Source organism: Anabrus simplex, chromosome 8 (assembly GCF_040414725.1).
Source record: "Anabrus simplex isolate iqAnaSimp1 chromosome 8, ASM4041472v1, whole genome shotgun sequence".
In the NCBI taxonomy this organism is placed as follows: domain Eukaryota; kingdom Metazoa; phylum Arthropoda; class Insecta; order Orthoptera; family Tettigoniidae; genus Anabrus; species Anabrus simplex.
Genome location: NC_090272.1, coordinates 221,667,652 through 221,693,416, shown reverse-complemented (window position 1 = coordinate 221,693,416; position 25,765 = coordinate 221,667,652). Strand labels below are relative to the sequence as shown.

The window sequence follows — 25,765 nt, the reverse complement described above, 5'->3', positions numbered from 1 at the left end:
ACACCAGCTGTGGGACACATTCTATTCAGACAGTTGGAAAATACAAGTGCTCTGAAGCGTCTAAACCACTATTTAAAAGAAGATCAACCTTCCGCTTCCCCCAATCTTGAACGAGCTAGCAGTCTGTCGGTGCGCTCTTGCAAGAAGTCATACAGATTGATATTTTAACAACATTAAAGTAATAACCAAATCTTCGCATTATTAGAAATAATATTTCTGGAAATTAAGAAAGCAACACGACGCATAGTACAGAATTGTTGAAGAAAGAACATACTACGTTCTCTTCCTGTGTCAAGAATATCTATGTAAGTATGTTCAAGAAAATGATTCTTTGTTGTTATGTGATTGATTGATTGATTGATTGATTGATTGATTGATTGATTGATTGATTGATTGATTGATTGATTGATTGATTGATTGATTGATTGATTGATTGATTGATTGATTGATTGATTGATTGATTGATTGATTGATTGATTGATTGATTGGTCAATGGTACAGTGTCCAACTCGTGATGCCAAGTTCACGGGCTCGATTCTCGCTGGGGTAGTCGACTTTTGAATGACGGCCAACAGTCCTGGCACTCCATGATTTTGATGTTTGAATGTCACACGACAAAACTAAACCATCTCAGCATTCGTGAAGTAGACGTGCACTCTCGTTGTCAGATATCAGCACAATCAGAATGACGAAATTGGCAAGCAGGCCGTTTAGATGGCACTACATAAGAATACATGCAACCCGGTAGTTGAGGCCTCAATATTATTATTATTATTATTATTATTATTATTATTATTATTATTATTATTATTATTATTATTATTATTGCCTCCGTGGCTCAGCCGGCAGCGCTTCGTCTTCTCACCGCTGGGTTCCGTACTTCAAATCCGGTCACTCCAACAGACATTTGTCCTGGACAATCGGAGGAGGGTGAGTTTTTTCTCCGGGTACTCCGGTTTTCCCTTTCATCCTTCATTCCAGCAGCACCCTCCAATATTCCTTCATTTCATCTGTCAGTCATTAATCATTGCTCCAGAGGAGTGCAACAGGCTTCGGCAGCCGGCACAATTCCTATCCTCGCTGCTAGATGGGGGCTTCATTCATTCCATTCCTGACCCGGCCGAATGACTGGAAACAAACTGAGTATTTTTCGTTATTATTTTTAACTATGTTCATTGTGTGGGCTGTGCAGTCGGGTGATGTAGTCACTGACGTACGCATATAGCAGACCGCGATTCGAATTCCTCGTAAAACTACAAGATTGCATTATTATTATTATTATTATTATTATTATTATTATTATTATTATTATTATTATTATAATCATATGTTTTAAGCGAACTGAGTGGCAACGCGTGTTGACTCGACACGGTTACGGAACCAAGCTCTGCTTTCAGGAGGCTTGTGGGTTCGAACCCAACCAGCAGCTGTCTTGAGAATATTTGTAGTAAGTTAATTTATAGTCCCTTTAACCCTAAGATCTTATAGCAACTTCTACTTCTATATTTTACATTACAATACTGCAACCACTGTGTACACAGTGAAGAACAAGAGAAATATGAGATTTCGGTAGTTTAAATGGAACAGTTAAATTTTTGAAGACAGTCCAGTGTCTTCGAAATATTGAATTATTTGCTTGCAGAGTGAAGGAGACGATAGTGCATGTCTGAAAAAGTTTTCATTCCCCACCCTGAAAGGGTGGGGCGGGCCAACTATAAGGTTACGCCTTCTGTGTGGCCAGTGCCTCCTTAATCTTCATAGGGATATCGTGGTACTGTAATATGAACAGTCTGTGACGATGTGCTTCACAGTCAGCACTCTATTGCATGTTGTTCTTCTCAAGGAGGTATTGTGACTTGGAGTAACCGATTCTTCCTTTCTTATTCCGTTTAAGCTCCAGGATTGGTTTCTCCCTGGGACTCAGCGAGGGATCCCATCTGTACCGCGTCAAGGGCAGTGTTCTGTAGCGTGTGACTTTGGGTCAGGATATACAACTGGGAAGGAGGACCAGAAACCCGCCCAGTGGGTCTCACCTGCTATACTGAACAGGGGCCTTGTGGGGACATGGGGAGATTGGAAGGGATAGAAAAGGAAGAGGGAAGGAAGAGGTCGTGGCGTTAAGTTTTGTACCATCGCGGCATTTGCCTGGAGGAGATATGGGAAACCACGGAAAACCACTTCGAGGATGGCTAAGGTGGGAATCGAACCCACCCCTACTCAGTTGATCACCCGAGGCTTAGTGGACCCCGTTCCAGACCTCGTACCACTTTTCAAATATCGTGGCAGAGTCGGGAATCAACCTGGGCCTTCGGGGGTTGCAGCTAATCATGCTAATCACTACACCACAGAGGCGGACCGTAACCGATCCTTATTCTAGATATTAGGACTTGATCTTATCTGTGGAGATGATGTCGTACTGTAGATTCCGTTATTTCATGGAGGTTACTGTTTAAAGATTTAAGGCAATTTATCTTCCACTGTTGGTATAATTTTGTTTTAACATGGGTAATAAGGTCTGTGTGGAGGGATTAGATCGCTTAACGGGAGATATGTAGCTTCAGTAGCTGCCTGATCACTGGGTTCATTGCCATGATATCCACACAAGGATGGCTTGTTTGCCGCCGTTCATGATTTTGCTAATCAACAGTTGTATTTCTTGTATAGGAATGTGGTTCGACAATGGGCTCTGCATCGCGTGTAATGCACATTTTTAATCAGAAGGAATCACGAAAGAATTTTTGCAGCTTGAAAAAATTGTTTTCCGTGGTTTCCCGTTTTCAGTTCGTATTCACGTGCCGCAGTCAATAGTTTTCACCTCGTTACCCGATTTTTATCACCATCCCTTTCATCTCCATTAGCTTCTTAACTGAGCTTCATATCAGGAAGGGCATCCGGTCGTAAAACATGCCATATAAATTCATCATCTTAATTTGTACATTACCTCCGACTGGGGATTCTACTTTTACTCAGTACATTATGAAGTAGAGTAAAACCCAAGGAACTAACATTCCTTCCCGCTGTATAGGCCTACAGGATTCTGGGTTTAAAAAGGTGGTTAAGAAATAACGTAAAAGTTAGACGTACATACCTCCGTAAGATAATCCAGCAGTATATTGATATGATTTTGTGCGGTAGTAGATACAATGTCTGCCTCTGTGGCGTAGTGGTTGGCATGATTAGCTGCCACCCCTGGATGCACGGGTTCGATTCCTGGCTCTGCCACGAAATTTGAAAAGGCCTGGAACGGGGTCCACTCAGACTCGCGAGGTCAACTGGGTAAAGGTGGATTCGATACCCACTTCAGCCATCCTTGAAGTGGTGAACTAACTTAAGGCCACGGCCGCTTCCTTCCCTCTTCCTTGTCTGGTGTTTCCAATCTCCCCATCCCCCACAATGCCCCTGTTCAGCATAGCATGTGAGGCCGCCTGGGCAAGGTACTGGTACTCCTTCCCTGTTGTATAAAGTCTGACACTCCAGGACACTATCCTTCAGGTAGTAGAGGTGGGATCCCTCGCTGAGTCAGAGGGAAAACGGATTAGGAAGACGTAGATACAAAAATGACACTGACTACACAATTATATATACTAGTTCATCAGCTCTAATACAATTTATTCTTGCTTAGAACTTCCTCGCAGTACACAGTAGTACACTTATCACATTGTCCGGCTCCATGGATAAATGGTTAGCCTGCTGGCCTTCGGTCCAGAGGGTCCCGAGTTTGATTCCCGGCCGGGCCGGGGATTTTATCCTTCATTGGTTAATTCCGATGGTTCGGGGGCTGGTTGGGCGTGTGCTGTCCTCTTCATTAGAATCTATCATATTAGGGCCTCATACTCATAGTCGGGCGGGTCACCTGTACGCTGTTAACTAGAAAGACCTCTACCAGGCATCTTCGGAGGCTAGACGCCATTATTATTATTATTATTATTATTATTATTATTATTATTATTATTATTATTATTATTATTATTATTATACATATGGCATTCTTTATAGAAATAACACCAATACTAATACTGTACAATACTGTCACTTCTTCCAATATTCCAGAATTGTATGCTAGACCCAACTATCCCTGGTAGCGCTCTTCTCAATTAAATAATTTCGAACAATTCCCCTTCATGTTTCGTTAGCGAAATGGACTGAATGTTCTTTACGGTTGATAGGGCAAGTCGGTAGGACTTCTCGTCTTTATCGCCACCAATTTCCGTTCCTTTCCTTCGAGGTATTGGGTGACGAACTGTTCAAAGTTTTCTACCGCTGCCTCTAACTCAATGGCCATGTTATCTTCTGCACTGACATTATCACAATTACACTGTTCGAGAGATCGTTGTAGCAATCAGTATCTCGGCCATCTTAGATCCTATTGTAATACACATGTACTGTAAAGGGTTACGAATTGAATTTACATCCTTTGTCCGTTATAGTCGCAGAATTCTCTTCCGTTTCCGCATCAGACAGGTTCCACTAAATACGGATGAAACTGAATGAATATTAAACAGTGAACATTTTCCGATATGGACATAAATGTTCTGCTAAAAGCAGATTCTACAGTAATTCCTAGATTTTCAACGCCGATGTTAATTTTTGTATTTGTCCAGAACTTGGTCAAGTCTGTGGGTAAAGATGATTGTTGAATTGTTAAAAATATACTTTTTGTGAAGTGTTACATTTAGGAGTAACACAGGCTTTTCGAAGTTTTATATTTTTGTGCTTTTCTAATCTCCGGCTCATGTCATTAATTATAAACAATCTGTAAATTCAGCATAGAATTTTGTTTGTTATGATTTTCTATGAGCGGTTATAGTAATGTCATTCCTTATGCGGCCAGTCTGTGCTTTGAATGGTGTGAAAAGTTTGGTCATAGGGTTGGTTGGTGCATGCATTTCAGTGGGCTTGGCAGACTGATATGTAATAGCAACTTCTGGCTCGGTGAGGAAAGCAACGGGATACTACCTCACTCCTGATTTCCTTAGTGTGCCTCTTCAATGATGCCTAGGGCAGCTAATGGTGGAACTGGTGAGGATCCAAACAGTCTTCGAGCTGAGGATGAACATTTTATTTATTGAAAAGGTATTTGTTCGTGGTGTTGACCTCTGCAGATCTTTTGCCACAAGAATGAACACACACACACACAAACACTCATATATATATTCATTCATTCATATCATTTTTGCCCTTACGGACAGTGTTTGAACTCCAATATCTCATGATGACACAATTTTCACTTCTTTCCCTTCTTCCTCTTCTCTTCTCAAAATCTCTTCATCCTTTGGCTGTGCTCCCGTTTCCTTTGTTCTGTCCACAATGTTCCTGCCTTCTTCTTCTTCTCATTTACTATACATTTTGTATTCCTAATTTTGTTTCTGAATTCTTTTCTGTCTCCTATCATTTGCCTGTTGATCCCCACCTGCCATAAGTCTTCCTCTATTTCATGATACCAATTTGTTTTCTTGCTTGAACTGTTTACTACATCAAAGATTTTCTTTGTAAGTCTGTTGCTGTCCATTCTCTGTATGTGCCCATAAAAAGTTAGTCTGCGTTTCCTGATCATGTCTGTGAGTCTGTCAGTGTGCTGGTACAGCTCTTTAGTCGTTTCATCCATATGCCATCTCTGTGTATTGGTCCAAATATTTTTCTGAGAATTTTACGTTATATTTTTTTCTGTCTCTATGATGCCTGATGCTCCAATTGTGGTTGTTTCTGACGCATACAATGCTTCTGGTAATACGACTGTTTTGTAGTGTCTAATGATATTTTTTCCATAACTGACTTTCTATTCTTTTGGGTTTTCGTATTATTTTGCCTCTTACTAAATACTTTGATCCTAATAATCATAATAATAACAACAATGAGGACTTATCAACTGACCAAGGACGTTTACAACAAGAAGTCCATATCCTTGAATGCAAAACTCAGTCATAATTGCCCTGTCATAAGACAGTAGGCAGAGGAATGCCTTGCTATGGACAGGAGAAGCCTGATAGAAAAAGTGGAAATTAAAGAAAGAAAGAAAGAAAGAAAGAAAGAAAGAAAGAAAGAAAGAAAGAAAGAAAGAAAGAAAGATCTTAAGGAAAGTTATTAGTCCAATTAAAGACAAAGATGAATATAGACGTCGGCATAACCTTGAGCTGTATAGTCATGTCCAGAAGATCTCTGATGTCATGTGGAGAAAGTGAATGGCATTTGTTGGCCACTTTCTAAGAATGAAACCCACATGATTATAGAACCAGATCTTTACCTTTTTTAATATAAGAAGACCCAGCCAACTGGGTTCAAGGATGTTGAAAGTGGCCTACAGGAGATGGGGATCACTTATGAAGATATACAAGAACGCACCCCAATCAGGAGGAAACTAAAGGACCACCAGGGTTTTCAAGAAAGGCCAAAGTTGAAGACGGGAAAGACGTGGATGCAGGAAAGGAAAGAACGAAACCGGCATCGAATGAAGGACTATTGGGCAAAGAGAAGAAAGCTGAAATAACGTGGCCCTTAGTAGGCCGATAAGAACGAGTAATAATAATAATAAGAAGAAGACCGTCAGACTTCCAGCAACGATAAATCGTCGTTTAGACACTGAACTTTTCTACGCGCATTTAGTTTTCTTGAACCACTCAGATCCTCTGTGTCGAGTGTCATTTCCATAGAGGAAACAATGTAGTTTCTGATTATGTCATAATACGTTCAGTCGTTTCCGCTGAATGAATCCGCAAACTTCGTGTCGTGTTTACCTTGAAAATGGAGTAACTTCGTAATTACTGTATTTTCTGCGTGATATTTTCTGTGTTTACTCTCTTGGACATAAGTATTTTAGATAAAATGGTATATTTCATGTAGGAGTTGTTATTATTTCTGCTTGAAATTTGATTTCCCTGTGTGTTGGGGAGGAAGAATAACATGCACGATATCCCCTGCTGTCGTAAGAGGCGACTAAATGGGGCCTCAGTTACTCCTAACTTGAGACGGTGTGTTGGCTACCTCGGGGTACATAACTAAGTCCTGTCATTGCTTCCAGTTACTTGTGCCAGGCTCCTCATTTTCACCTATCCTGTCCGATCTCCCTTCATCAACTCTTGTTCTTTTCCGAACCAGACGCTATCACGTATGGAGGCCTAACGAGTTTTTCATTTTTACGGCCTTGGTGGCACTTGTCTTTTTTTGGCCATTACCCTGATTTTTCGAAGTGTTGGATCCCTTCCATTTTCCCCTCCGATTAGTGTTAATAGAGGATGATTGCCTAGTTGTACTTCCTCTTAAAAGAATAATCACCACTACCACCAACACCATTTGAAATTCGAACTCTAAACTTTTCTTCAACGCAGCGTTTATAAAAAAGGTAAACATATTTAGAAGTGCCACTGTAGATAGATCTTTATCAGTAGTGAAATGATATTTTGTCCGCCTCTGTGGTGTAGTGGTTAGTGTGATTAGCTGCCGCTCCAGGAGGCGCGGGTTTGGTTACCGGCTCTGACACACAATTAGAAAATTGATACTAGGTCTTGAACAGGGTCCACTCAGGCTCGAAAGGTGAGTTGAGTAGAGGGGGGTTCGACTCCCATCTCAGCCATACCCGAAGTGGTTTTCCGTGGTTTCCCACTTCCTCTCCAGGCAAATGCCGAGTGGTACCTAAGTCCGCGGCCGCTCCCTTGCCACTTCTTTGTCTCCCACATCCAATATTACCATCCCCCCACAAGGCAGGTGAGGCGGCCTTGGTGAGGTACTGGTACTCATCACCAATTGTATCCCTGACCAAGAGTCTCACGGTCCTGTGCACTGCACTCTGTGAGCCGGGAATAAACCAACCATGAAACTTAAATGGATAATTAAATGAAAAATTGATTTTGATATTTTTATAACATGTCGAGTAAGATTAAGGTTAAAATACTGTTAATTTACAATCAAACAAAAAAGCCTCCTGAACTAGAACCTGTAGAATTCTGTAAATCCGTGCGACAATCTGAGCGCCTAATGCTCGGATATTTGCCTGTTATACAAAAAGTATTTCATTCCGGTTTCATTACCATAAAATCCTGCATACTCCAATAAAATAATCATTTTATGGAAAAATGAGTACGGTAGTTCCGTTTTAGCACATACATAGAGACATCAAAATTTCTTATTTTGTGATCTATTTCAGACAGTGAAAATCTTTCGTGATATGCCATAGTTCCTTAGTAACATTGAAATATTAATAATTATCAGTAAGAACAGAATTTCATCCCAAATAGTTTTGAATACATAATGGTACGCTGTGAACGCACGTGTACATATTTTTTACTTATACTTGCGGACAAACATGACGACCTCGCCTCGCATCACTACCCTCCAGCGGCAACCCAGTGTCTTAGAGGATTGACTACGTCTACTGAACTCGACATGAAGAAAGGGTAAAGTCTGAAGGCTGTGGAAGAAAAAGGTTTGGCAACCTCTCAAAGATCACTTAGAACTCGCTAACTCAGCAGGGTGCAGGGTGTGATTGACATCTGGCTTCCAGATCGCTTCCAGGAACTCAGGCCGTAATGTTTCTTCCCCAAGTATACAAATGCATAATACATAATTAAAATAATTTATTTCTGTTAATAATGATTTCAACGGGCATTCATATTATGCAAAGTATTATTTATTTATTTATTTATTTATTTATTTATTTATTTATTTATTTATTTATTTATTTATTTATTTATTTATTTATTTTTGCGATTATTTCGTAATGAAATATGATTTTTAATATATTATTAGGTATGCAAAATGTTAGTTCAGTTAAATATTTTAATAACAAAAATTAAGCAGTTATTTTTATTTTATTTTTTCCAAACTAAACATTGCGATCTTCTCAAAATGCAGGCGGTATCGACCGATTGATTGTGATCGACTGTTTGGACGACTCTGGTCAATCCGTTCTGCAGAACTCTGTGCAACACGTTAGGGGTCTCTAAATGATCTTTACATTAAAGCATAAGCTACAGGTTCATGTGCATAAACTTGCACAATGGGTATGAAAGGGCTGAGGGTCTGGTGGGGACGTAAGTCCGTTCGCATTGTAATCCATACAGCATGAATATTTATCCTGGGAGAACACAACCCGCACTACAGCAGCGATAACACAGGTATCCTTGCACTGGCGTGGCCAGGAGTTAAGCCCGCAACTTGTCCGTCCACACCGTTAGGTGGATATGCTTATCTTCCAGGCGGGGGGAACACAACCCGCTCTACAGCAGCGATTACACAGGTGTCCTTGCACTGGAATGGCTAGGAGTTAAGCCGGCAACTTGTCCGTCCAGGCCGTTAGGTGGCTATGCATATCCTCCAGGAGTTCTAAATAGCGATATGAACGGACTTCTCTCCCCACCGGATATAATCCTGGGATCTGAGGCTGCTGCTAAGAGAGTTAAGAAAACTAGACACCAGATTAATTTATAGAAAAAAATAGGCAATAAATTAATTAATAGTGATATTTTTGTTTGTCTTTTAGATTTAGATGAGAGTAAATCAAAATGAAGTGCTACTTTGATTCATAAGAAGATTTCTATTTCGATACTTGAGGCAGAAATGGTGGGGCCATCGCAGCACAGCGTCAGTCTTAAATCTCGTACAAAAATGGCGCAGCAACGCTTACTTTCTCCTCGTGTGAATGGAGATGAGGTACGGAACAACCTTCAATAAAATAGTTTTGTTGTTGGTAGACAAATTAAGTATTTTCATAAAAACATCATGCATAGGAAAAATATTTTATAACAATGAAACAACATAAACATTCAAATCAAAATTGTTTAAAATAATGGTTATGTATTTATTTATTCTTGACTTACATTTGTGGCGCAGTTAGGGCTCACGGCCCTCTCTTACACTTAAACACTGTGAATACTAACATTTAAAAATGTAAAATAAAAAAATAAAAATCATCATAATTTTGAACTAGCTCCAATTTTCCGCGTGCGATTAATGAGCGCTCCCCATTTACTTCTGTCGATGTAGATGTCTTCTTCCATAACCTGCTGCAAATCCAGACCACGTTCTGTAATAGTTAGATCATTTCTAATCTGATCGATCCATCACTTCCCTTTGCCGACTTCTTGATCTTTTGCCTTTCAGTTCTTTCTCAAACCACACTATAGCCATTTTTTTTAGATGACCAAACAATTTCAGCCTAGCTTTGACACAGATGTCACTAAGCAATATTTCATTTGGACATGATGGTGTATCTCCTAGTTTCTTATGTTGTCCCTCCTCGTTTTGTGAATCATAGTTATTAAGAATTTCATTTCCACTGCTGGTAGTTTGCTGCTGATATCTGTGTCCGTTTGGATGCAGGCTTCTAGAATTTATGTGGTACCTAGCACAAAAACTCTTGTATAGTACTCGTATTACTTTTGATCTTAACGGTACTTCCTTATCTCAGAGAAATTTTCTCACAAGGTGATAACACTGTGCTCCATTCCGTACTCTTCTAGTGATTTCTGCAGATGGCCGGCTATCTGTTCTTACTCCACTGCCAAGATAAATGTTTTCATTATTTCATCCATTACAATGATGAATGAAAGTGGCGATAGTTGGCTGCCCTGTTGTTCGCCCTGCCTAGTCTCAGACCACTCCGAATATCCGTTCCCTATTTGGACACAACTCTGGCAATGCTCATACAGCATTTTGACCTTATTCATTAAAGTACATGGCATAGATCTATTCTCAAAACCAACAGAATGAGTCCTGTGCGTCTTAAGATGTGTCCAATTATTCTGTCTCTTCTTCTGGTAGAATAAGAGCAAGATGTAGTAATTATAAAAATATAGGGACAGATAAGCAATACTGTTGATACAAGACAAATACAATTAAAATTAAATACTGTGCATATTATGTTATCTAAAAACCTGCACCAAAATATCCAGTCTAATTTATAATAATTGTCTTATTACTGATAACAGGAAATGTAAAGCACAAACTACCCTTGTGTGTTTTAAATATTAATTACGAAACAACATGGTGAAAATATAAACACACAAGATCAGGATGCAAATTCATAAGGCAATGGAGTGATCAAAATCATAATAAAAACAGGAAGTATTATAATAATTACTGAAGTGCATAATAAATTACAGAAAACCTTCACACGACCTGCACACACTACTAATTACGTGTTCATGAAAAACAGACACTCTAATTGTGCCTTTTGAGAAGAAATTTAAGTTAGCCTATCCCATGTTTCAGATACCATACCTAGAAATTACAGTATGTTGTCAGCAATCCGCAAACGAATAACAAACAAACATCAACACTGGATGATATGGCCGATATATTTCTCCGAAAATGTGCTTTAAAAAATACGCCGTTTTATTTCATATGTCGTAATAAGCGATGTCGAACCAAGAGATTTTAAAATGTATTTCTGTATTGGATTTAGAATGTTAGATTTCGTCGTTATATCCAATACGTCGTTATAAGCGATGTCGCAATAACCGTCTCGACTGTATTATCTAGGAAACAAAGAGCTAAAGTTTAAGGATAACGAGATAACTATTGATGGTGTTAGATACTAGAGCACTATTGGATTGTTTTATAAAACCCAAACCCAACGTTGGTGTACCAACGAGATCTTAGAGTAACTATAAATATATACTAGAACAAATAAATTTTCACCATAAGGCGTACTCATCGACTGGTACTTTAAAAGCATGTAATAGTAATATATACATTAAATAACTAGTTTTCCTAAAAGGATAAAATATCCACACTTCTAGCCCTTCAGGAAAAACACTCAATGTTGAATACATCCTAGGGATATGAGCTACGACTTTTAGGCAATTAAAATATAATAAAGTATGAGAATTATTATTTTCTTATTCTTAAAAATCGTAATCCTTCTCTTACTCATCGTTATTCCGTCGATCAGATTATCAATTTGCCTTTTTCTACCACTACGAGCGCTAACATGAGTCAATGCATAGCTTCACTTAAGCCCCATATGACTACATTCGGTGTGAACATTTTTTCAAAAAATCAAAGGACGCCTGATGGTATTGAACCGAGGAACACATTACAGAAATAATTATGTAAATAAGTTAATTTGTCTAGAATTTGAACCAAAAAGAGAGCGAGAAAAGAAACAAGCGATTTTAGGACATTCTGCCGGAACTGCATTTAGGGCGGAAGTGATTTTCATAATTTGTTCTTTTAAGTTTGATAGAGCTATCAAAGGCACACAATTTGAAACCTTCCATGGCCCTTCAGCCCTTCAACTTTCGGCGCAGTTGAGGAAGGTGCTCAGTTTTACGTTTTTTTGTAGTATGGGGACAGCTACTTTGTCTGCTAAGAAATGGTTTCAACGTTAACACAACGAGTAAAAATGAACTGCATAGTGAAAGACGTGGTACGGGGAGACGATGAAGACATTAGGCAAGTGCAAAAGAAGTGTGTTACATTGGAACGATCCAAGTGAACTTGTAGCACGTTTGGCTTTACTGCACGAGTCTAGAATGGCAGGAGATAATGATTACCAGGATGAAATTATAGCGGCTAAGGAAGCGTTGTTAGAAGCGGAAATTATAGTATAAAATAATAGGAATGTAAGATAGTACAGTGCAAAGTGATACGAGTAAGTCATCATCACAAAAGAAGGGGATTGCTGCAGAGCCATTTAAGGAGGAATTATATACATCGTCACGTTATTACTAAAGGATTGAATGACCTTCGCCAAATCGATCTTGTAGTAATGTTACCATAAGCCAAAGAAAACTATGGATATCGCTGTATGCTAACTGCGATGGTTCGTCCTTTAAGAAGCAAGCAAGAAAGGTAGTAGCTACGGTGGTTGACAACGTATACACGCGTTACCATAAAACAAGTAAACAGATAAAGGTAAAGAATATTTCAACAGTCATGTGAAACAGTGGTGTTTGAAACATAACGTTAATCACAATTCCAAGCACGGGAATCTTAAAGCGAGTGTAGTAGAACGATTTAATATGGACGTTAAAAACACGCATTTGGAAAATGTTTACTACCCAATTGCACACAATAAACTTTATGCTTGAGCGTGTGTTTTCATAATTATTAACTTGTGAAGTCCTTATGTCAAATATTCCACCTTTACAATACGTGTTGATATTATTGACAGCATGGGCCCCATCGTCCGTGCCTTGCCGTCTGAATCACCTTGAGTGTTTAACACACGACCAACTTGTGCAATTCATCAAAAGTCCACCAGTCTCTTGCCACATTTTATGAAATTACTTTTATGTGGCATCAAACTTGTATAGTCTATGCGTAGAATATATAACGTGTGCAATAATTTTAAATGCCGGGTCAACATCCGCACGATCAATTTATTTTATAAGTCATGTTGCATTACGTCTGTGCAGTCCACGGACACGGTGATGTAGTTAAAACAAAATATCGTCGCTGCCGGGACAAAACCTCCTATGTGAAATATTTTAGCGTAAAAGTTTGGCCGGTAAGGTTCTGTCATCTAAGGTGCAGTATTGTCAAGGCATTGTCGCTCTTCATAATGTATGTGCTGCGGGTCAGTATACCTCCAAAAATATTATCACATAGGAGGTTTTGTTCCGGCAACGACGGTATGTAATATTTGTATGTTGTGATCTATGTTACACTCATGTGTAGGTTGTTTTTAAAACTTTGTTTATATAATACCAAAGGTTTTATGACAAGACGTCAACATATCGCGTTTCAACGAGAACGAGTATGCAAAGACGTTTATCAAATATTTAAACTTTGTCCTTATTACATTTTTAAAAAATATTTCTTGTTCTTGTTTAACTCAAGATGTCCCGAAAGCGGGAGAAAAAGATTTCATTATTATAGCTTAATGAAGTCTTAACAACAAAGATGTTTACAGTATTATGAAGGTGGAGTATTTGGCATAAGGATTTCACAAGTGAATTACTATCCAATACTCATATATGAGGGTTAATCAGTTATTACTATACTATTACTATACGCGTTACCGGAATATCAAGAATGAAACTGGAAAAAGTTAAACACTATCACCTACTGCAGACGGTACAATCGAATTAAAAACTGATTCATGACTACAGAAACTGATCGTTGATAGTTCTCGTATTTCTAACATTTGTTTGATAAAAATGGTTTCACACCAAATTCGGCTACAGAACTCTTCACAATTAGTAAAGTAAGACGAACTTACACAGTTATCTACTTACTGATGGACTTCGAAGGCAACTGCATTGCTGGTGGATTTTATAGTGAAGAGCTTCAAAAAATGAAGTATCCAGTACGAAGTATTTGTTAGAAAAGTACTTAGGCGTAAAGGTGGCAAGGTGTTGGAAAAGTGGTTAGGATTCTCCACTGATTACACTATCTGATCAGATGTATTCGGATATCTACGTCAAACTGAAGAAAAAGTTTGCTGGTAAAATATTCTCTAGTAGTCGCCATTAAGATTATGTTGGTCCGCCTTTTGCCTCTGTCAAAACCATGGCTCTGCTGAGAAGATGTTCCACCAGGTGTCGGAACAGTTACATGGGAATGTCATCATATTCTTCCCGAAGAGCCGTAACCAGAAAACGTGTTTGTTTTGAACGGTGAGGTCTGGAGAAATTTTCAGTTCTAACTCATCGCACAGGTGTTCTATTGGGTTTAGATCGGGACTATGTTTAGGCCAGTCGAATTGAAAAATATTATTATCCTTATCATGCTGGTATAGACAATGGTCATCACTGAACTGATTTTCCACGCTAGGCTGTACGAAAGAATTCAGACTGTATGTATTCATATCCTTCTGCGTTTACAGTTACACTGCCCTGCTGGAGGGCGGACTCCATGCCAAGAGAAACATCCCTATCCCGCGAGGCCACCTCCTCCAAACTTCATTGTTGGTACTAAACATTCAGGCAGATAGAGTTTCCCGGGGCATTCACCATACCCAAATCCCGCCATCGGGTTGCAAAACTTCACGAAATGATTCATCACTCCTAATTACCTGTTTCCACTGTTCCAGTATCCACTAGTGTCGCTCTGCACACCGCACCAGGAGGTACTGTTTATTAAGAGGGGAAATATTTGGTTTATAGGCAGCCTCTCGACTTTGAAGCAATATTCTTCTTAATCCCCCATGTACAGTCATGGGACTGCCTGTACTTTGAAATATAATGGTGTTTGTTTCTGCAGATAAGCGACAATTTTCTCGTACCACCATCGGTACAGTAATGACCGTTGGTCTCTGGGTGTCAGTAAAATGTGGCCGACTACATCGGGGTTCTGCTGTAGTTGGTCATCCATGCTTCCACTTTACAGTTACGACACTGATAGTCATTTCGAAAATATTTATTGTCCCCATATGCCACCAAAATCTGGTTTTGCTCCGACTTTTGCTCAGTATATCGGGGGTGACCGTTTTACACCCTCTCGCGAACGTCTAACTAATTGTACTAAGCTAAGATTTCGGGGAACATATACTTCCACTGACAGACAAAAATAAGGTTGGAGCTATGCTAAAATAATGGCAACATTTGGTAAATTTATTCTAATTTATTCAAAGGAAAATCAAAGCAATTATTTAGACAAAAACATACTATAATTGCGACCAAAACTCATGCCATTAAAATAATAGAATTGCACTCAAATTCATCCCCCAAATGTCTGGAATTCAATATATATGTGCACTCAAAAACTACGAACATAATTAACCGTCGAATATTTGATCATTTAGCCGAAGGATTTGCTTATTTCTCATCACGATGTACCTACCTTCGATGAGTCCCTATCCACCTCGCGCAGATGTTTTAGGAGAACACTACAATTTAACCTAATCTACAATACTGTACATCCTGAGTGAATCGTCATCTTATCAACTACACACGCAACATCAAATAAACATGGATTTTAAACCTCGCGTGGATTTCATTTACCACACACAATTATTTACAAAGCAATGAATCACAACACAAATTAATACACATCAACACACGCACACACACACACAGACCCTTAAGAATATAATGTCACTCCGTTATAGCGAATACACTCTCATTCACATTAAGCAGATCTCCATTCATGCAGATAAGACTGATAATCATGGCAGAAACTAAACAAACCTACTCCATTCTAACGTTCTTGCAGTTGTTTCCTGGTCTAAAATACTCGGTTCTGGAAATTGATAATCTATACTCGTGAGTAGTGCGGTGCTAATATTATCATCACATAGGCCTCTGCAAATCTGACACTCCTTGGGATCCATATAAATACCTTCGCGGTCCAGCTGGCATATAACACCAGCTGACAGCGATTACCAATACCACACATCTCCCGAGACGGGAATTCAAATACGTTCACTTCGCAGGGCACTCGCCTGCACACACCTGGAGAACGACGCTTCGTAATAACACACATGTGGTCCCAAGGCTTGTCCACACTCTCATACCATCTTACCTTAATGGCCTCTCTGAAAATCCCTGTCTTCTTATTTAATTATCAAATGCGCACTCTCAATAGCATTGCCTAACTGCAGATGACGTTGATTTAACCACCAAAACAAAACTCTATACATTTTAGTCAGCATGCTAACTTCAACCACGCTCAACACTCACAATGATACTAATTTCCATCTTATATCAACTGCATATGGTAATTCTTGAAAATAACTTGCCTTTATCAACTGCACAATGTTACATTTCCTATCCCTGATTAATAAACTAACTAGATAATTATAGCCATGATACAATACATTTTTAATAAATTTCTCTAAACAACGTTGACTCTGAAATACTAATCACATAATAATCACTTCTATATCTGAGTCGACCCTTTCATACTAACACAAATTCATTCATGCGTACTACCCTGTATGCATGCATTACAATCAACCTTCTCTACGGCTTGACATTATATTCCGTCCCATGTATGTCTCTGCTCTTATCCCTTGACTCCCATAACGTTTAAATATTTACTTCCCTGTATTTACATGTATAATTTATCTCAAGTGGTCCCCGTGCATTTTAACTAAACCACCCGTCATAACACAAGATGAAATGAAATGAAACGAAACCACTCAGTTTACCTTTCTTTACAAATTCCTATCATTTACTGTACCGTAAACTACGGTTCTCAAATCTTTAAAATAACAAAATCCAAGTGTCTACTATTTACAAAATAAACGTTCCCTATAAAACATCTACGTGAGTTTTTTTACATGCTAAGAGTTTGTTTTACTCATCCTTCGGCTGTCATCTCTCCTCCAGCGTAGGGTATCTCTCCCTACTGCCTCTACTCCATCATGATGCCATCGCTGGGTCCCATTGGATCAACTGCTCTTTGGATGCTGAGCTAGATCATGACGTCGTCTGTTCTGGATACGACACTGCTACTGCTGTTGTCCTTCGCTGATATGACTGGACTCGTACTGGTGGCACGAATAGCTGGTAACCTCGTGACAGTCTGTAACGTCACTCGGACCTCATTTATTATTTATCCTTTGACTTAAGGAATTATTAATCATTAAGAATGGCTATCGTGATCTATTTTGTCTTGTAGATTGTGTTTCTACTACGATTTCCTACCGTCTTTCTAATGTTTTTCTTCACTAGCGAACACCGTTCGTGGATGCCCGTCTCACTCATATCAATCATACTGATATATATACTCCATACCTGTTTACTGCTTCTAATGCCTCGCAATTACACCGTGCCCCTTTTGAATTACCTTTACACGAGCTGTGCGTATACTTTAATATTATTTTCATATTTAATTGACTTCCGAAAGACACTCTCCGTACAGCATAAAATAGTTCTAAGTTTGCTTTTGAAATTAAGTTCGATAATGAGCTCAGAACTCGATTAAGGCTGAGTCAGTAACTATCTTCGGCGGACGTAACGCACGCACGAATTAACACTGCAACTCTTTAAGAAAATGAGATTGACAATCAGAAATTCTATGTGACTACATTTAGAATGTCTCAGAATACTAACAGAACGTTTCCACTGATACGAACTGAATCTCTCTGCCAATACGAACTGAAAGTCTCTTCTCACACGAACACGAATGAATGACTGTCCTCCATACTTAGGTTCTGTCCTTTTTAATAACTCTGTCAGCCGTCGTATTCATAAATTCCCTCTATCTGGCTTCTATGCGTCCTCCAATCACATCCACACTCGTTCTGTTTTTATCCTATCTTATTGGTTGATTACTCTGGCGATGGTATCCCCATCCATCTTCGAGCTCAACTCTCCATATTCGTTCCGCTTGTACCATATATTTTCCAATCCCGTCATTGATTTACTGCCTCCATTCCGTCATGGGTTGTGTGTGTCAAATAGCTTAATTTTCCTCATAGTGAAGTTTTACATCTTTATTCGGCCCGTCTTAAATTTCTTATAGAGACCCTTCTTGACACAACACTCCTTTCAAGAACTCCCTCTTTTCTTTGGATTTCTAAAACATTGTCTCCTCTGCTCGAGTAAACCTTGCATTTCCATTGTCTTGGCGTTTTCTAAAGAAGTCTTGCACTGACCCTACAGTTTTATAGCGATATTGTCAATATCAGACAAAGCTTCAACTTTCTACTGTTGACCCTCAATAGCCTGGCCCTTCTAAGTCATTGGGTCTCATAACTATCAATCACAGCATTTATCTTCTACAATTATTCCCCTCACATATCTCAAAATCTATAAATCTATCTTTTCATGAGCGCGCCAGCAAGGGCTCAATATTTCTTTTAGAATTAGCTTTACCGACACAGATAGGTCTTATGGCAACGATAGGATAGGAAAGGGCTAGGAGTGGGAAGGAAGCGGTCACGGCCTTAATTAAGGTACAGCCCCAGCATTTGCTTGGTGTGGAAATGGGAAAGGACGGAAAACCATCTTCAGGGCTGCCGACAGTTGGATTCAATTTCACTCTCTCCCGGATGCAAGCTCACAGCCGCGCACTCCGAACGGCCAACTCGCCCGGTTTTCTTGCTTACATGGAAACTGATGATTACTGCACATTGAAAGACACTAAGTTCATCTGACCTGCCCTTGTTGCTGCTCCGTTGTCACACTGAATATTACAAACCTCTCTGCCTCTACTTACTCTTTTACCATGTGTCTTTTTTTGTTGTTTACCAGTGTTCAATGGTGTCCGAATACTTTTGGTCAGATAGTGGGGGTATAATGCTACAGAGGACGGTCGGAAGCAACGTAAACCAGATATACGAGCGTTAGAGGGTTGGTAATGTTCATTAATAATTTGAAAGTAATAATTCGATATCGCGCACGGTTGCCATTTTATCACCTGCTGAAGTTAGCCAATTAGATCACTTCGTGGGTGGGTTCAGATGGGCTTTACGCGGTACTGTGGTTGTGGGTTAGGAACGGTTTGAGAGAAATCAGCATCACACACAAACATACCGTGTGTCACTGTAGCGCACTTGCTTTCGTACGCTCCTCTCAGCTCGGAGATCTGTAATCCATTCCCTCCACTGGCAAAGTTTTATTCTCCAACTGGCGCTCTCTTGCCGGTATTAAGCTACGTATCTGCCTATCTAAGGCATTTGATACGGTAGATCATGGGAGACTACTGGCAAGAATGAGTGCAATTGAACTTGACAAAAGAGTGACTGAATGGGTTGCTATGTTTCTAGAAAATATAACTCATAAATTAGAGTAGCCGAAGCTTTAACTGTCCCTGTAATAATTGAGAGGGGAATTCCTTAAGGCAGTGTTATTGGACCTTTATGTTTTCTTAGATATTATCATTGAAATGCGTAAAGAAGTGGGGACAGAGATAAGGCTTTTTGCAGATGATGTTATTCTGTACAGAGTAATAAATAAGGTACTGCACAATGTCCTCGATAATGTTGTCAGATGGACAGTAGGCAATGGTATGATGATAAACGGGGTTAACATTCAGGTCGTGAGTTCAACAAATAGGAAACGTCCTCTCAGTTTTAATTACTGCGTTGATGGGGTGAAAGTTCCTTTTGGGGATCATTGTAAGTACCTAGGTGTTACTATAAAGAAAGACCTTCATTGGGGTAATCACATAAATGGGATTGTAAATAAAGGGTACAGATCTCTGCACTTGGTTATGAGGGTATTTAGGGGTTGTAGTAAGGATGTAAAGAAGAGGGCATACAAGACTCTGGTAAGACCCCAACTAGAGTATGGTTCCAGTGTATGGGACCCTCACCAGGATTACTTGATTCATGAACTGTAAAAATACAAAGAATAGCAGCTCGATTTGTTCTGGGTGATTTCCGACAAAAGAGTATACATACATACATACATACATACATACATACATACATACATACATACATACATACATACATTATCATTATAGACTGTTATGCCTTTCAGCGTTCAGTCTGCAAGCCTCTGTGAATTTACTAAACGTCGCCACAATCCTCGATTTGCAACCAGTGTTGTGGCCTCATTTAGTTCTATACCTCTTATCTTTAAATCGTTACAAACCGAGTCTAACCATCGTCGTATTCGTCTACCTCTACTTCTCTTACCCTCCATAGCAGAGTCCATTATTCTCCTAGGTAACCTATCCTCCTCCATTCGCCTCACATGACCCCACCACCGAAGCCGGTTTATGCGTACAGCTTCATCCATCGAGTTCATTCCTGAATTAGCTTTTATATCCTCATTCCGAGTACCCTCCTGCCATTGTTCCCACCTGTTTGTACCAGCAATCATTCTTGCTACTTTCATGTCTGTTACTTCTAACTTATGAATAAGATATCCTGAGTCCACCCAGCTTTCGCTCCCGTAAAGCAAAGTTGGTCTGAAAACAGACCGATGTAAAGATAGTTTCGTCTGGGAGCTGACTTCCTTCTTACAGAATACTGTTGATCGCAGCTGCGAGCTCACTGCATTAGCTTTACGACACCTTGATTCAATCTCACTTAAAATATTACCATCCTGGGAGAACACACAACCTAAATACTTGAAATTATCGACCTGTTCTAGCTTTGTATCACCAATCTGACATTCAATTCTGTTGAATTACTTACTGACATCAATTTAGTCTTTGAGAGGCTAATTTTCATACCATACTCACTGCACCTATTTTCAAGTTCCACGATATTAGACTGTACGCTTTCGGCACAATCTGCCATTAAGACCAAGTCGTCAGCATAGGCCAGACTGCTTACTACATTTCCACCTACCTGAATCCCTCCCTGCCATTTTATACCTTTCAGCAGATGATCCATGTAAACTACAAACAGCAAAGGTGAAAGATTACAGCCTTGTCAAACCCCTGTAAGTACCCTGAACCAAGAACTCATTCTACCATCAATTCTCACTGAAGCCCAATTGTCAACATAAATGCCTTTGATTAATTTTAATAATCTGCCTTTAATTCCATAGTCCCCCAGTATGGCGAACATTTTTCCCTCGGTACCCTGTCATATGCTTTCTCTAGATCTACGAAACATAAACACAACTGCCTATTCCTCTCGTAGCATTTTTCAGTTACCTGGCGCATACTGAAAATCTGATCCTGACAGCCTCTCTGTGGTCTGAAACCACACTGGCTTTCATCCAACTTCCTCTCAACGACTGATCGCACCCTCCCTTCCAAGATGCCACTGAATACTTTGCCTCGTATACTAATGAGTGAGATACTCGATAGTTGTTGCAATCCTTCCTGTTCCCTTGCTTATAGATAGGTGCAATTACTGCTTTTGCCCAATCTGAAGGTACCTTACCAACACTCCATGCTAATTTTACTACTCTATGAAGCCATTTCATCCCTGCCTTCCCACTATACTTCACCATTTCAGGTCTAATTTCATGTATTCCTGCTGCCTTATGACAATGGAGTTTCTTTACCATCCTTTCCACTTCCTCAAGCGTAATTTCACCAACATCATTTTCCTCCTCCCCATGAGCTTGGCAGTTCACAACACCACCAGGATGATTTCCTTTTACATTGAGAAGATGTTCAAAATATCCCCTCCACCTCTCCAGTGATTCCCTGGGATCTATTAAGAGTTCACCTGAATTACTCAAAACACTGTTCATTTCCTTTTTCCCTCCCTTCCTAAGATTCTTTATTACTGTCCAGAAAGGTTTCCTTGCTGCTTGACCTAACCTTTCTAGGTTGTTACTAAAATCTTCCCATGACTTCTTTTTGGATTCAACAACTATTCTTTTCGCTCTGTTTCTTTCATCTACATACAACTCCCTGTCTGCCTCGGCCCTTGTCTGGAGCCATTTCTGATAAGCCTTCTTTTTACGTTTACAAGCTGCTCTCACTTCATCATTCCACCAAGATGTTCGCCTTTTCCCATCTTTACACACAGTTGTTCCTAGGCATTCCCTTGCTGTTTCTACTACAGCATCCCTGTATGCCACCCATTCACTTTCTATATCCTGAACCTGCTTACTGTCTACTGTTCGAAACTTCTCACTAATCATATCCATGTACTTCCGTCTAATTTCCTCGTCCTGGAGATTTTCTACCCTTATTCGTTTGCAGACAGATTTCACTTTCTCTACCTTGGGCCTAGAGATACTTAGTTCACTACAGATCAGATAGTGGTCTGTATCATCGAAAAATCCCCGAAAAACTCGTACATTCCTAACAGATTTCCTGAATTCGAAGTCTGTTAAGATATAGTCTATTATGGATCTGGTACCCCTAGCCTCCCATGTGTAGCGGTGAATAGACTTATGCTAGAAGAATGTATTCATAACAGCTAAACCCATACTAGCACAGAATTCCAGCAAACGCTTCCCATTCCCATTAGCTTCCATATCTTCCCCACATTTACCAATCACCCTTTCGGATCCTTCAGTTCTATTCCCAACTCTCGCATTGAAATCGCCCATTAGCACTATTCTATCCTTGCTGTTGACCCTGACCACAATGTCACTCAATGCTTCATAAAACTTGTCAACTTCATTCTCATCTGCACTCTCACATGGTGAATACACGGACACAATTCTAGTCCTAATTCCTCCAACTGACAAATCTACCCACATCATTCGCTCATTTACGTGACTAACAGAAACTATGTTGCGTGCAATGGTATTCCTGATAATGAGCCCTATCCCAGACTCTACCCTTCCCTTTCTAACACCCGTCAAGTACCTTTTATAATCTCCTATCTCTTCCTCGTTATCTCCCCTTACCCGAATATCACTTACTCCTAGCGCATCCAGATGCATCCTCTTTGCTGACTCAGCCAGTTCTACTTTCTTTCTTCCATAAGCCCTATTAATATTGATAGCTCTCCATCGAATTCCATTTCGTTCGCCAAGTTGTTTCCAAGGAGTCCCTCACCTGTCAAATGGGAGTGGGACTCCGTTACTCCCATAGGTCCGAGGCTTGCTTAAAATGTTCTGACCTCGGTCGATTCATGAAGCAGGATGCTACCCTACTTGCACATAGTCCAAGTGAGGATCTCTCCACTAACGGGTTATGGACCACCGGTGGATTGTATAGTCCTAGCCGCCTGAGCACAAGGAGGGCCAGGACTCAGAATATGTCTGAGATGCCCACTCCCATTCCGTAGCAACTGGTATCCCTACTCTCAGGACCACTTACTAGGCCACTCAGCCGTTGCCCATGCTTCACGAACTAGGACGTGACTACAGTAACCCACAACATGAGAGTAGCGTTACAAAAATGTTGCAAAGTTTGGGCTGGGAAGACTTGAGAGAAAGAAGACGAACTGCTCGACTCAGTGGTTTGTTCCGAGCTGTCAGCGGAGAGATGGCGTGGAATGATATCAGAAGACGAATAAGTTTGAGTGGCGTCTTTAAAAGTAGGAGAGATCACAATATGAAGATAAAGTTGGAATTCAAGAGGACAAATTGGGGCAAATATTCGTTTATAGGAAGGGGAGTTTCGGATTGGAATTAACTTAGCAAGGGAGATGTTCAATAAATTTCCAATTTCTTGGCAATCATTTATGAAAAGGCTAGGAAAACAACAGATAGGGAATCTGCCACCTGGGCGACTGCCCTAAAAGCAGATCAGTATTGACTGATTGATTGAGTGATATAGCTGAGACGGGCAACCCATACCCATCGGCATTCAAACATTTCGGCAAACGTTTCATCTCTTGGAGCCTCGCTTGGCCGGCAGGGGTGAATTATGACAGTGTATGTATGTTTAGTCCTCAGCCCGGAGGATGGTTGAATCCTCAACAGTTCCACCATCAGCAGTCATAGATGGCCTAGGCATCACTGAAGAGGCGTACTAGGGAAATGAGGAGTGAGGTAGTTTCCCATTGCTTTCCTCACCGAGCCAGAAGTTGCTATTTCATATCAGTCTGCCAAGCCCACTGAAATGCATACACCAACCGACCCTACGTGCAACATTTTCACACCATTCATAGCAGGGACTGGCTGCATAAGGAATGGCATTATTAGCATCGCTCATACCTTAGTCACTTTCATATTGTCAAAGCCAAGGATAAGCCAGAGACAGATCTATGAAAGTAACAAAATTGCTCTAGCCTATACCAGAAGACATAGTGCACTGTAAACACTACGTCCTGCCAGCAAAGGCATAGTGGGCCTTTAAACCAATGTTCTCATTCTCCAACCGAAATACTTAGAGCTCTGTTGCCGATGAACTTATTAGTAAATGGACTCAGTCCCTTTTTTTAAGCTCAGACAATTCACACGTGCTTTGTTCGCTGTTTGAATGTCTTGTAAAATATGCTTACTTAGTATTTGTGAAGCGTATTTCTTTTTATTTAGATTCATTTAGCTTCATGAATGCCGTGGGAATTAAACCCGGCAATTAACGCACCGGAAGATCTTGAATTAAATGTGCCAGTGCACTCAAATGATCCTCAACCGAGCACCAGTAGCAGTTAGTTCTGCGAAGAAAAGAAGGTGTCGAGTTTATTTGCCAATTCCTTCTGTCTTTCTTTCTTTCCTCCTTCAAAATCTGCAACCACAACACGGGTAATGTACGAAACTAAATATTTTGTGACATGGATTTGAGGTGTGGTTCCTGGTCAAGCTTTTATATTTATATTTTGTATGGAAGATAAATTAAATGCTAACATCTTTAAAAAATCGAGGAAAAATACGACTGCCTTGCTCTTAACAACGCGCCTCTTGCGTCCAGACTGACAACCCTCATTATATTTAGGGTGGGCCACGTTTGAGGATCAGAAGCTGCCACCTGGGGATAATACGTTCGCCGTCCAAATTTTACATATTTAGCAACGCCGCCGAACAAAGTATATTTTAATTCACCCAGGAAGCGAAATTCATCAGCTGATTAAAATACAACGGCGCTAGACATCGAATTATATTTTCAAATGATTTGACAGTACGACCAACCTTCTAACGCTCGTATACCAGGTTCATGTAGTTTATGACCAATTTGTATAAAGTTTGTCTATAGCTAAATTAACAAATGAAAAGTATTTTTTGAGTATTTTATTAAGTATGTAAATAATATTTTAATTATTATTTGTATGTAAGTCCTTCCACTTCTTGTATATTTTTTTTTTCAATTTACAGCTAAGTGTCTATCCGAAGCTACACAAGGCTTGTAGACAGAGTCATGGTGTTAATAACTCCAATATTCCTCTGCAAGTATGTGATTGCGGTAGTGTGGTCATTAAGCCTAGTTACATAGGTAGGTTCGTTAAGCCTTATGTTTGGTTCTTCTACAGCTGCCCTGTCCCTTTATATTTACTAAGTGTTGATAATTCTTTTGCAGACATGGATCTTTACCTGAGCCGAGATCTAGCTCGTGACTCGCTGCCGTATGTACGTCCACTCGCCGTGCTGAGCGACCACGAGCAACTTGTCACTATGGAGAATAT

At 39.9% G+C, this 25,765-nt stretch overlaps 1 long non-coding RNA gene across 1 annotated transcript; it reads left to right on the top strand.

The window, feature by feature from the left end:
• Nucleotides 1-117: 117 nt before the first annotated feature.
• On the top strand, nucleotides 118-25,765 carry LOC136878729 (uncharacterized). Its single transcript, XR_011018672.1, has 3 exons — nucleotides 118-305; nucleotides 25,458-25,575; nucleotides 25,660-25,765. It is a non-coding gene; the product is annotated as an uncharacterized lncRNA (long non-coding RNA).